Genomic DNA, 10,880 nt, shown 5'->3' on the forward strand with positions numbered 1-10,880 from the left:
AGGGCCCAAAAAAGTGACTAAGTGTTTGATATGGTGGAGAACTCACCAGCAGAGCTGGTAGGAAACTCAAGGAAAAACCATCACAAATGAACAGAGAAATATTTCAATTAAATTCCACCCTCTGTTTGAAAAGGAAAATTTGGGAGGTCAATCAGGAAAGAGCAGGGTCTGGGACTAATTAGATAGCTTTCCAAAAATTAGGATAGGCTTGATGGGCAAAATGGGGTCTTATCATGCTTGCGATTCTATAAAAGGTATATCTACTCATCTTGTATGTTTTATACCATGTGGATGCCAATCTCACTGGCTCATGGTATCTCAGATCTAATTTTGTGTGGCATGATATCTCACAGCAAATTATTTGTATCACTCTGTTGGAAACATTGGGCTGGATTCTCCGGCCTGCCATGCCACTTTTCAGCCTCGACCCGCCGGCGAGATTCTCTGTTACGCCGGCCGGTCAATGGGGTTTATCCCATTGTGGGGCAGCCCCACACTGTCGGGAAACCCCCCCGGGCGCCGGCAAAACGGAGAATCCCGCCGGCGGAGAACCCCGGCCATTAAGAGGAATCTACCAAGTAGCCTGATTTGCTGGTGACAATATTGTTAAGATATATGTAACATTTTGCAAAATTCACTTAGCATAGTTGTGATACAAGGATCCCAATACAAAACAGATTTGATCAGCGTTGTGGTGGATGTGTCATGGGGCGTCATTCTCCGCCGGCGGGAGTCTCCGTTCTGCCGGCGCCCGGGGGTTTCCCGACGGCGTGGGGCTGCCCCACAATGGGAAACCCCATTGACCGGCCGGCGTTACGGAGACTCCCGCCGGCCGGTCAGCGCAGAAATGTGGCGGGGCGGGTAGGAGAATTTCGCCCATGATGTGGCAAACAGTCACAAAGGGAGACTACAAACATCAAAACACCAACAATAGAAGGAAAAGGTGTGAAATTTTCCAAAAGCTAAAACATATCTGTACTTTTAAAAAATCGTATTCTGACAAACATGATTGGGGGAGCGAAGGAGAGATTATATGGACATGTAAGGAATGTCAATTATGGAAGTTCTCATGTTTCTTGAAGTCAAACTGGCAAACCTCTGGCATGTAAAGTGTGCACATTGAATGGGACTGAACTGGGCAGAAACCTGATGGAAAACTGGCCCTTTGACCTAGTTGCAATCATTTTGTGGGCATAGATCAAAATCCACCACACTGGAATATAAAAATGTCAAACTTGATGCCAAGATTTACTAACAGCATCTGCTCAGTCTAACAAAGTGGGGGGTTTCCCACTGTTCTCACCAGCAGGATCTTCCGGTCCAGTTTACAGCGAACCCCCACCGTGGGGGTGGATTCAATGGGAAATCCCATTGCTAGCAGAGGGATGACAGGATCCTGCCACCAGCCAATGGGGAGCTGCCTCCCACCACCGAGAATCCCCACTTCAAGACATAACCACCCCAGTGGGATCCCAATGGGATGCACAACAATATCAAGTATAGCATTGAAAGAGTCAGTAAACTGCCTCTAGCCATGCAAATTCACAAAGTGGGTTGTTTGGCTGCATCCCAAATGCAAGAGCTCCCTTCAGCGGCATGCATGCCCCACACACTTGGGAAGCTGAAATAACCAACTGTGCACGGTGAATAGAAGTTGGCTAGCATGGCTGAGTTGGTATTATTCAAAATGTTCTTCATTCATGCAAATAAAGTCACAGGTAATAAAGAATGTAAAAAGATAATTGCATATTTTTTGCAAGGGTAGTTATTCTAAATAGGTTTCAAGTACCTTCAGATGGACACTCCCATTTGTCTAGAGCAAGGATGGCTCTGGCAGGAACAAGAAATGCAAAGGCACTTGCTTGAAACAGCGGAAGTCTAGACAAATGAAAATTTAGAAAAATTTAAAATCAGACAAGACAGATTTCTTTCAAAAGGTTTCAGCATCTAGTATACCTTGAAGTCCTGGGCTATTTGTGGGAGCTCTACTGGAACATAATGCAGACAGCAGTGGCTCCGATGGCAGCCAGAAATCCAGAACAACTCTGATTATACTGGTTTCTGGGAGCCACAACTTCGGTGGCCAACAGACAATGAATTAGCTGTCTGATGTTGGCCTCCCCTCATTTTAAAGAGATCCCACTTCCCAGAGCAGTCTGCCAATCAAAAGGCAGCGACTCAGCCCCAACACTGCTACAGAGAGCAGTAGCTATGCTGGTAATATAACTAGAACAAAGCAGGAGCACTGACGCTGCCCTGGAATCAGGCTCGCCGTGGCCAGCAAGGTGGGGAAGCAATGTTTCTGGCCAGCAATAAGATCACCAACATTTGCTGGGTGATGTCCCAATATGTCAGAGGACACCCCACTGTTGGTAGAATGCCAGCAGTAGGAGGAGACACTTAATTGGTCACTTATGGGCCTCAGCAAGAGGGTCATCCTTGACCTGCCTGCTGAGAGAATTGCACAAGTCAGGAAGGTGATAGGCACACCTCCTCCCACAACACTCCTTTGTCACAGTCCACTCAGATTGCCTAGATTAAATCCCACCAAATGAGTCAAGAGCTTTTTGCTAAACTTGGAATATATTATTTAAATGAGCAGAAGGCAAGGTATTTTCTTCAGATTAAGATGCTGACGGAATATATAAAAGTTGCTCATTTAGGTCTTTTGATTGTCTGGAAGATGTTAATCAAGTCACTTGTGTCGATGGTAATAAAATGATCCTGAAGGGTTTTAAGGGAGCAATATAACCATGAAGCTTAAGGGGACTCCTGCAACCATGGCAACAGAATGATTTGTTACGATCATTAACTACAGATTTATTAGCACTGTTTTTGATGTCACTTTTAATGACATTGGTAGTATATGTAATGTAAATATTAAAAATAGAAAATAGTAAACTAGTTGCGAATGAGCCATGTAGTACACATACTGGATTGGAGTACATTGTAGTGGTACCCTATGGGATCATGAAGCATGAGACCAGGTCACTCGTATTGAATTGCATGATTGCATAACCACGTTCAAAGACCTGTGGACTTTGTACAACTAAATTATGTACCATGATGCCTCGATAAAGACCCGATTCCACAGGATTACAACAGATGCCTGTGCACTCTGGTGCTTAAATTAGACCAAAAAAGCAGTCCAACAATCTTGGATCAGTAACATTCACTCTTTGGGGACAAAGTCCCCACGCCGGCGGGGGAACCGGCACCAGCCACTCCAGCGTCAACAGCCCCCAAAAGTGCGGAATTCTCCAGCTTCCCCATGCGCCGAAGGGCCGGCGTGAAAAGGCGCATGCGCCGAAGGGCCGGCGTGAACGGGCGCATGCGCCGAAGGGCCGGCGTGAACGGGCGCATGCGCCGAAGGGCCGGCGTGAACGGGCGCATGCGCCGAAGGGCCGGCGTGAACGGGCGCATGCGCCGAAGGGCCGGCGTGATCCCGCGCATGCGGCAAAGGCCCGGCGTGATCCCGCGCATGCGGCAAAGGCCCGGCGTGATCCCGCGCATGCGGCAAAGGCCCGGCGTGATCCCGCGCATGCGGCAAAGGTCCGGCGTGATCCCGCGCATGCGGCAAAGGCCCGGCGTGATCCCGCGCATGCGCCGAAGGGCCGGCGTGAACGGGCGCATGCGCCGAAGGGCCGGCGTGAACGGGCGCATGCGCCGAAGGGCCGGCGTGAACGGGCGCATGCGCCGAAGGGCCGGCGTGAACAGGCGCATGCGCCGAAGGGCCGGCGTGATCCCGCGCATGCGCCGAAGGGCCGGCGTGAACGGGCGCATGCGCCGAAGGGCCGGCGTGAACGGGCGCATGCGCCGAAGGGCCGGCGTGAACGGGCGCATGCGCCGAAGGGCCGGCGTGAACGGGCGCATGCGCCGAAGGGCCGGCGTGAACGGGCGCATGCGCCGAAGGGCCGGCGTGAACGGGCGCATGCGCCGAAGGGCCGGCGTGAACGGGCGCATGCGCCGAAGGGCCGGCGTGAACGGGCGCATGCGCCGAAGGGCCGGCGTGAACGGGCGCATGCGCCGAAGGGCCGGCGTGAACGGGCGCATGCGCCGAAGGGCCGGCGTGAACGGGCGCATGCGCCGAAGGGCCGGCGTGAACGGGCGCATGCGCCGAAGGGCCGGCGTGAACGGGCGCATGCGCCGAAGGGCCGGCGTGAACGGGCGCATGCGCCGAAGGGCCGGCGTGAACGGGCGCATGCGCCGAAGGGCCGGCGTGAACAGGCGCATGCGCCGAAGGGCCGGCGTGAACAGGCGCATGCGCCGAAGGGCCGGCGTGAACAGGCGCATGCGCCGAAGGGCCGGCGTGAACAGGCGCTTGCGCCGAAGGGCCGGCGTGAACAGGCGCATGCGCCGAAGGGCCGGCGTGAACAGGCGCTTGCGCCGAAGGGCCGGCGTGAACAGGCGCATGCGCCGAAGGGCCGGCGTGAACAGGCGCTTGCGCCGAAGGGCCGGCGTGAACAGGCGCATGCGCCGAAGGGCCGGCGTGAACAGGCGCATGCGCCGAAGGGCCGGCGTGAACAGGCGCATGCGCCGAAGGGCCGGCGTGAACAGGCGCATGCGCCGAAGGGCCGGCGTGAACAGGCGCATGCGCCGAAGGGCCGGCTTGAACAGGCGCATGCGCCGAAGGGCCGGCGTGAACAGGCGCATGCGCCGAAGGGCCGGCGTGAACAGGCGCATGCGCCGAAGGGCCGGCGTGAACAGGCGCATGCGCCGAAGGGCCGGCGTGAACAGGCGCATGCGCCGAAGGGCCGGCGTGAACAGGCGCATGCGCCGAAGGGCCGGCGTGATCAGGCGCATGCGCCGAAGGGCCGGCGTGATCAGGCGCATGCGCCGAAGGGCCGGCGTGATCAGGCGCATGCGCCGAAGGGCCGGCGTGAACAGGCGCATGCGCCGAAGGGCCGGCGTGAACAGGCGCATGCGCCGAAGGGCCGGCGTGAACAGGCGCATGCGCCGAAGGGCCGGCGTGAACAGGCGCATGCGCCGAAGGGCCGGCGTGAACAGGCGCATGCGCCGAAGGGCCGGCGTGAACAGGCGCATGCGCCGAAGGGCCGGCGTGAACAGGCGCATGCGCCGAAGGGCCGGCGTGAACAGGCGCATGCGCCGAAGGGCCGGCGTGAACAGGCGCATGCGCCGAAGGGCCGGCGTGAACAGGCGCATGCACCAAAGGGCCGACGTGAACAGGCGCATGCACCAAAGGGCCGACGTGTTCGCACGCATCTTTGGGGGCCGAGCCCCAACATGGAGGGGCTAGGCCGGCGCCAGAGGAATTTCCGCCCCGCCAGCTGGCGCGGAAATGACATCTCCGGGCGGCGCATGCGCGGGAGCGTCAGCAGCTGCTGACAGTTTCCCACGCATGCGCAGTGGAGGGAGTCTCTTCCGCCTACGCCATGGTGGAGACCGTGGCGGAGGCGGAAGGGAAAGAGTGCCCCCACGACACAGGCCCGCCCGCAGATCGGTGGGCCCCAATCGTGGGCCAGGCCACCGTGGGGGCACCCCCTGGGGCCAGATCGCCCCGCGCCCCCCCCCCCCAGGACCCCGGAGCCCGCCCACGCCGCCTTGTCCCGCCGTTCAAAAGGTGGTTTTATCCATGCCGGCGGGACAGGCAATTTATCGGCGGGACTTCGGCCCATTCGGGCCGGAGAATCCAGCGGGGGGGGGGGGGGGGCCCCCGCCAACTGGCGCGGCCCGATTCCCGCCCCCGCCGAATATCCGATGCCGGAGACTTCGGCAACCGACGGGGGCGGGATTCACGCCAGCCCCCGGCAATTCTCCGACCCAGCGGGGGGTCGGAGAATGACGCCCCAGATCAATGACTTAAATTTCCATCTCAGCTTAATTAATTGCTTGTTACCAAATTTAATTAAAGTAATTTTCAATTGTGGATCTAATTTTAGGATTAGGTAGTGGGCAGCATAAAGTAGTGACACTTGGGCCAATTGTACAAAATTGCTACAAGAGAGGCCCCATGTTCCTTTGTAAAAACAAAACTCACCCTAGTGGAATACAAATCACAGGTACAATGCTGCAGAATGCATCACCATAACGTACCTGGAGTATTTTTGGCAATTAAATACTATATTATTTTCAAGTTTACAGTGGCCAAAAAGACAATTCCAAACTTCAGGAACTTAATTTATTTAAAAAAAGATTGGGGGCACGATTTAATGCGCAAAAAACTGAGCCCTGCTTAGGCGCGTATAGAGGTGTCTTTCTCAGCATCTGCAGTGCGAGGAATGACCCCGCTATCAGGCCTTTTCTAGCCTTGGTGATGAACATCCTGCCAAGGCAACACTTGCCTCACTTCCTGCGCTGACTATCTCAGTTAGTCAGTGCTGGAAAGAGATTGGGGCACCACTTTTAAATGCCACCTCAAACTCTCAACCCCCTGATGTGTTAGGCAGGTAGGGTCAATGTGGACTGCACTCGATGCAGGGAAGCTAGAAACAGACGTCCAACACTGGAGAAGATCCAACACTGTTTTATAGTGGGTCGACATTATACTGAGCTGACTGGAGACCTTGCAGTAGCCTGACCAGACTTACTAGCTACCGTATGCACTTGCTAGCTCGTGGACTCTGACTGTCTCAGTGGCTGGGTCCCGAGAGAGCGGGAAACCTAGTGCCCTCTGGCTTTATAGTGGTAGTGTCCTGTCTGGTGATTGGCTGCCTGTGTTGTGCGCTTACTGGTCATCCTGTGCGTCAATCACTGCCTGTCTGCATCTCATTATATACATGAGTGGATATTATGACACCCCCTACTGCAGCCTCCAGACCTCCCCCTCCACTGCCCCAATTTACCTCTTGGGGGTCCTCGAGAACCCGCCTCCTCATCCAATCCTGGGTGCCAGCACCAAGGTACCAGGTGCCAGGGTAGCATCCTGCCTAGAAGCCAACCACCCAGGAGCTTCTGATGTCCACTGAAACCCCCACCCCCCAGGTGGAGTTAAGGCTGGTTCCCGTTAGTGTGGGCCAGTGCTAAATGGAGTCATGGCGAGGTCCCCCAGGCATGGGCGTTCGTTGCCAGGCCTCGGGAGAATCAGGCATAGACATATTTAACGGAATCTAATGGCTCACTTAAATATGTTAATCTCTCCGCAATCGCACAAGATCGTGTTGGAGGTGCTCAGTGTCGCAAATCTCACAAGAGGCCTCCTATGAGATTTAATGGCCTCATCGCATCACAGTCAGTGCGACAAGAACATTCAATCATGCCCTGGAAGTAGAAGTGTGGGGAAAGAGTGAAAAAAATGGTTAGATTTTGGGCTGTATTTTCACTTGTATGACACACTGGCAAGTTACAGGAAACTTGGAAATCAAGATTCCCATGTACATTCTGGGGCAAAATTCTCCGTTATCGGCGGAAAGTCCGCCGATCGGCGCAAAAAACGGCACAAATCCGACTTGGGTCACGTCGGAAAAATGGGTCGATAGTCTCCGGCCCGAAATGGGCTAGCAGCGACGTAACGGGATCCGCGCTTGTGCAGTGGTTCACGCCGTGCAGCATCATACGCGCTGCACAGCGTGACGGCTCATAAGGCCGCGCTGCTCCCCCCCACCCGACCGGAACACCCGACCGCAACACCCGACTGGATGGCTGGCCGTCGCTCAGCCCCGAGGTTCGAGTCACGCGATGTGGAGGCGCTCCTGGACGCGGTGGAGCAGAGGAGGGACGCCCTGTATCCCGGGCACGGCCACAGAGTTGCCCCACGCCACAGCCGGCGTCTGTGGAGGGAAGTGGCAGAGGCCGTCACCGCTTGGGCACTTTAGTGATGAGGCGTCTGGTACACTCACTGGTGCGCACAACACAGCCGTCCCGGTACAGCAGGTGGAGGTAGGAGCAACAGAGGAGCCGGGCGGTCGGAGGGCAGCCCAGCCCAAGCGAACATCTGCCGCCCAGATGGATCCCGGGTTCCTGCAGTTACCACACCCACACATAGATCCGATGCAACCACCGACCCGGAGACGAGCGAAGAGGGTGACGGGCGGCTAGCGGCGGAGGAGTCCACCCGCGTCCAGGAGCTGGGAGTGGTGGTCATGCGTGCCACCCAGGCCGACACCGCACGGGTGGCGTCCGCGGTGGAGACAATGGGTGCGACGGTGTCAGACATGGGGAACGGTTTGCGAGGCCTGGGGCCTTCCGTGCAGGCGGCGTCTGTGGCCCAGGAAATGGCTGCCCTCTCACAGGAGGCCATGAGCCAGTGCCAGCACCAGATGGCAGAGGCGCTCAAAGCCATAGCCCAGTCTCAGCAGGCCATGGACCAGTCTCTGCAGGCCATCGCTGAGGGCATCAGCGCCAGTGGCCATGTGCGAGCCAGCGTCGCACTGTCACAGACAGGGTTTGCCAACCCCCTGGGCTCCATGGCTGCAAACCTGCAGACCCCTGTCGATACCAGCACGGGCCTCCAGGACTGGCAGCGCCAGATGTCGGGGGGGCGTCGGATGGTCAGTCCGTTTGCATCCCCCACCCATGTAGAGGCCTGGGGGCCAATCGGGCACCCCAAGGGAGGAGGGGGTGGTGTTGTCCGTCCCGGCTCCCTCTGTAGGGGAGGTCCCGGTACACCGCGATACCTCGGACTCCCCCCCCCCCCCCCCCCCCCTTCCGTCCCAGGTGCATCGGGTGGGCAACGGGCAGGACAGGCTGGCAGCTCGCCATCCCAGTCGCCCGGGCCGCAGCCTGGCCCATCTAGGCCAGGACGCCCCAGGAAACGGCCGCCAAAGGGTTCCAGTGTCAGAGGGCAGGAATCACAGGAGTCCACCTCCAGTTCTGCTGTACCGTCTGGGGAACCACGTAGACGTAGTCAAAGGGCCCGTAAGGCCAAACAATTAGACACGGAGTAAGTTGGCACGGGTGCAGGGCACAGATGAGTTTTAGGGGCTAGGGCACGTGCATGAACTCCTTTGGTTATTAAAGTCAATGTTACACCTACCGAAGCTGCCTTTGTGCTCTGTCCAAAGCGTGCGGGGGTGTCATGTACGTTGAGCGCAAGTGTGTGTGTGAGGGGTGGTCTTACCTCAGCCCCAGGTGAGTCTGCCCCCTTCCCCCTGGGCCGTCATCAACATCCCCCGGGCAGAGGACGGGACCGTGCACTGCAGTGTCACAGCGGCATGCAGGGATGGTCCGGGTGGATGGTGGTACTGTGGCCATGGGTCAGACATCGTCCAACGATGTGGAGCCAGGAGCTCACCGCAGGGCTGGTTGTCATCATCCTCCATGGCCTTCAATAGACACGCGTCCACCCGCAACTGTGTGACCCCGGCCCGTTGTGCCGCAGGTGGATCGGCAATGGGGGAGGGTGGTGTGCATGCGGGTGGGGTTGGGGAGGGGGGTGAGGGTGCTGGGTGGGTGGATGGGTGGGGGGTGTGGGTGGTCGGCTGTTGCCATGGTGTGCGGTCTGTGGCCATACTACCCGATTCCCACGCCCATCTAGTCAGTGAAGCGGGCGTCTATTAGTCTGTCCCATGCCCGCTGGGCCAGCCGGTAACGGTGGACAGCTACCCGCCTGTGTCTACCCAGTCTGCCCTGACCATTGCCGCCATCCCCCTCATCTGGGGAGGACTGGGCCTCTTCCTGCTGCTCCTCCACTCCGCCCTCCTCTGCCTGCGGCACATCGCCCCTCTGCTGGGCTATGTTGTGCAGGACGCAGCACACCACAATGATGCGGCCGACCCTATCTGACCGATACTGGAGGGCGCCCCCAGAGAGGTCCAGGCACCTGAAACGCATCTTCAGCACGCCAAAGCACGTCTCGATCACTCCCCTTGTCGCTACATGGGCATCATTGTAGCGGTTCTCCGCCTCGTTGCGTGGCCTCCGTATAGGCGTCATCAGCCACGATCGCAATGGGTAGCCCCTGTCGCCCAGCGACCAGCCCCTCAGCCGGGGATGGCGTCCCTCGCACATGCCGGGGATGGATGACCGCGACAACACGAATGAGTCGTGTACACTGCCTGGGTGACGGGCGCAGATGTGCAGGATCATCATGCGGTGGTCGCAGACCACCTGTACGTTTATCGAATAGGTCCCCTTCCTATTAGTGAACACGGCCCTGTTATCTGCAGGTGGCCGCACGGCGACGTGCATCCCATCGATCGCGCCCTGGACCATGGGGAACCCGGCCACTGCAGAGAAGCCCACGGCCCGGGCATCTTGGCTGGCCCGGTCCACGGGGAAGCGGATGTAGTGGTGCGCCATGGCATATAGGGCATCTGTCACTGCCCGGATGCACCGGTGCACCGATGTCTGCGATATGCCGGACAGGTCCCCACTCGGTGCCTGGAATGACCCCGTTGCATAAAATTTCAGGGCCACCGTAACCTTGACGGACACGGGGAGAGGGTGTCCCCCGCCAGTGCCACGCGGTGACAGGTGTGCCAGCAGGTGGCAGATGTGTGCCACGGTTTCCCGGCTCATCCGGAGTCTCCTCCTGCATTCCCGGTCCGTGAGGTCCTGGTATGACTGCCGGGGCCGGTACACACGGGGCGCCCTCGGGTGCCTCCGTTGCCGTGGGGCCGCGACGTCCTCCTCCCCCTCCTCGTCCTGTCGGTCAGGTGTCCCTCCAGCCTGGGCGGCTGCCGCCTGCCCCTCTGCGGCAGCCTGCGCCGCCTCTCTGGCACGCTCCTCCTCCTCCAGGGCAACATAGACATGAGCGGCTGCCACCACGGCGGCCAACATCACTGGATGATCTGAAAACATGACGGCCTGGTTGGGGGGGGGGGGGGGGGGGGAGGGGAACGACGACATGTCGTCATTGCCCATATCCCATCCTCCCCCCAGCCAGGTGGCATGGACCGCATGGGTCCAACTGTTGGAAGCTGGCACCTGGCCAGGTGGACCAACTCACTTGCCCCCCAACCCCCAAATCGGCACGGACCCCC

Source organism: Scyliorhinus torazame, unplaced genomic scaffold, assembly GCF_047496885.1.
Source record: "Scyliorhinus torazame isolate Kashiwa2021f unplaced genomic scaffold, sScyTor2.1 scaffold_629, whole genome shotgun sequence".
Taxonomy (NCBI): Eukaryota; Metazoa; Chordata; class Chondrichthyes; order Carcharhiniformes; family Scyliorhinidae; genus Scyliorhinus; species Scyliorhinus torazame.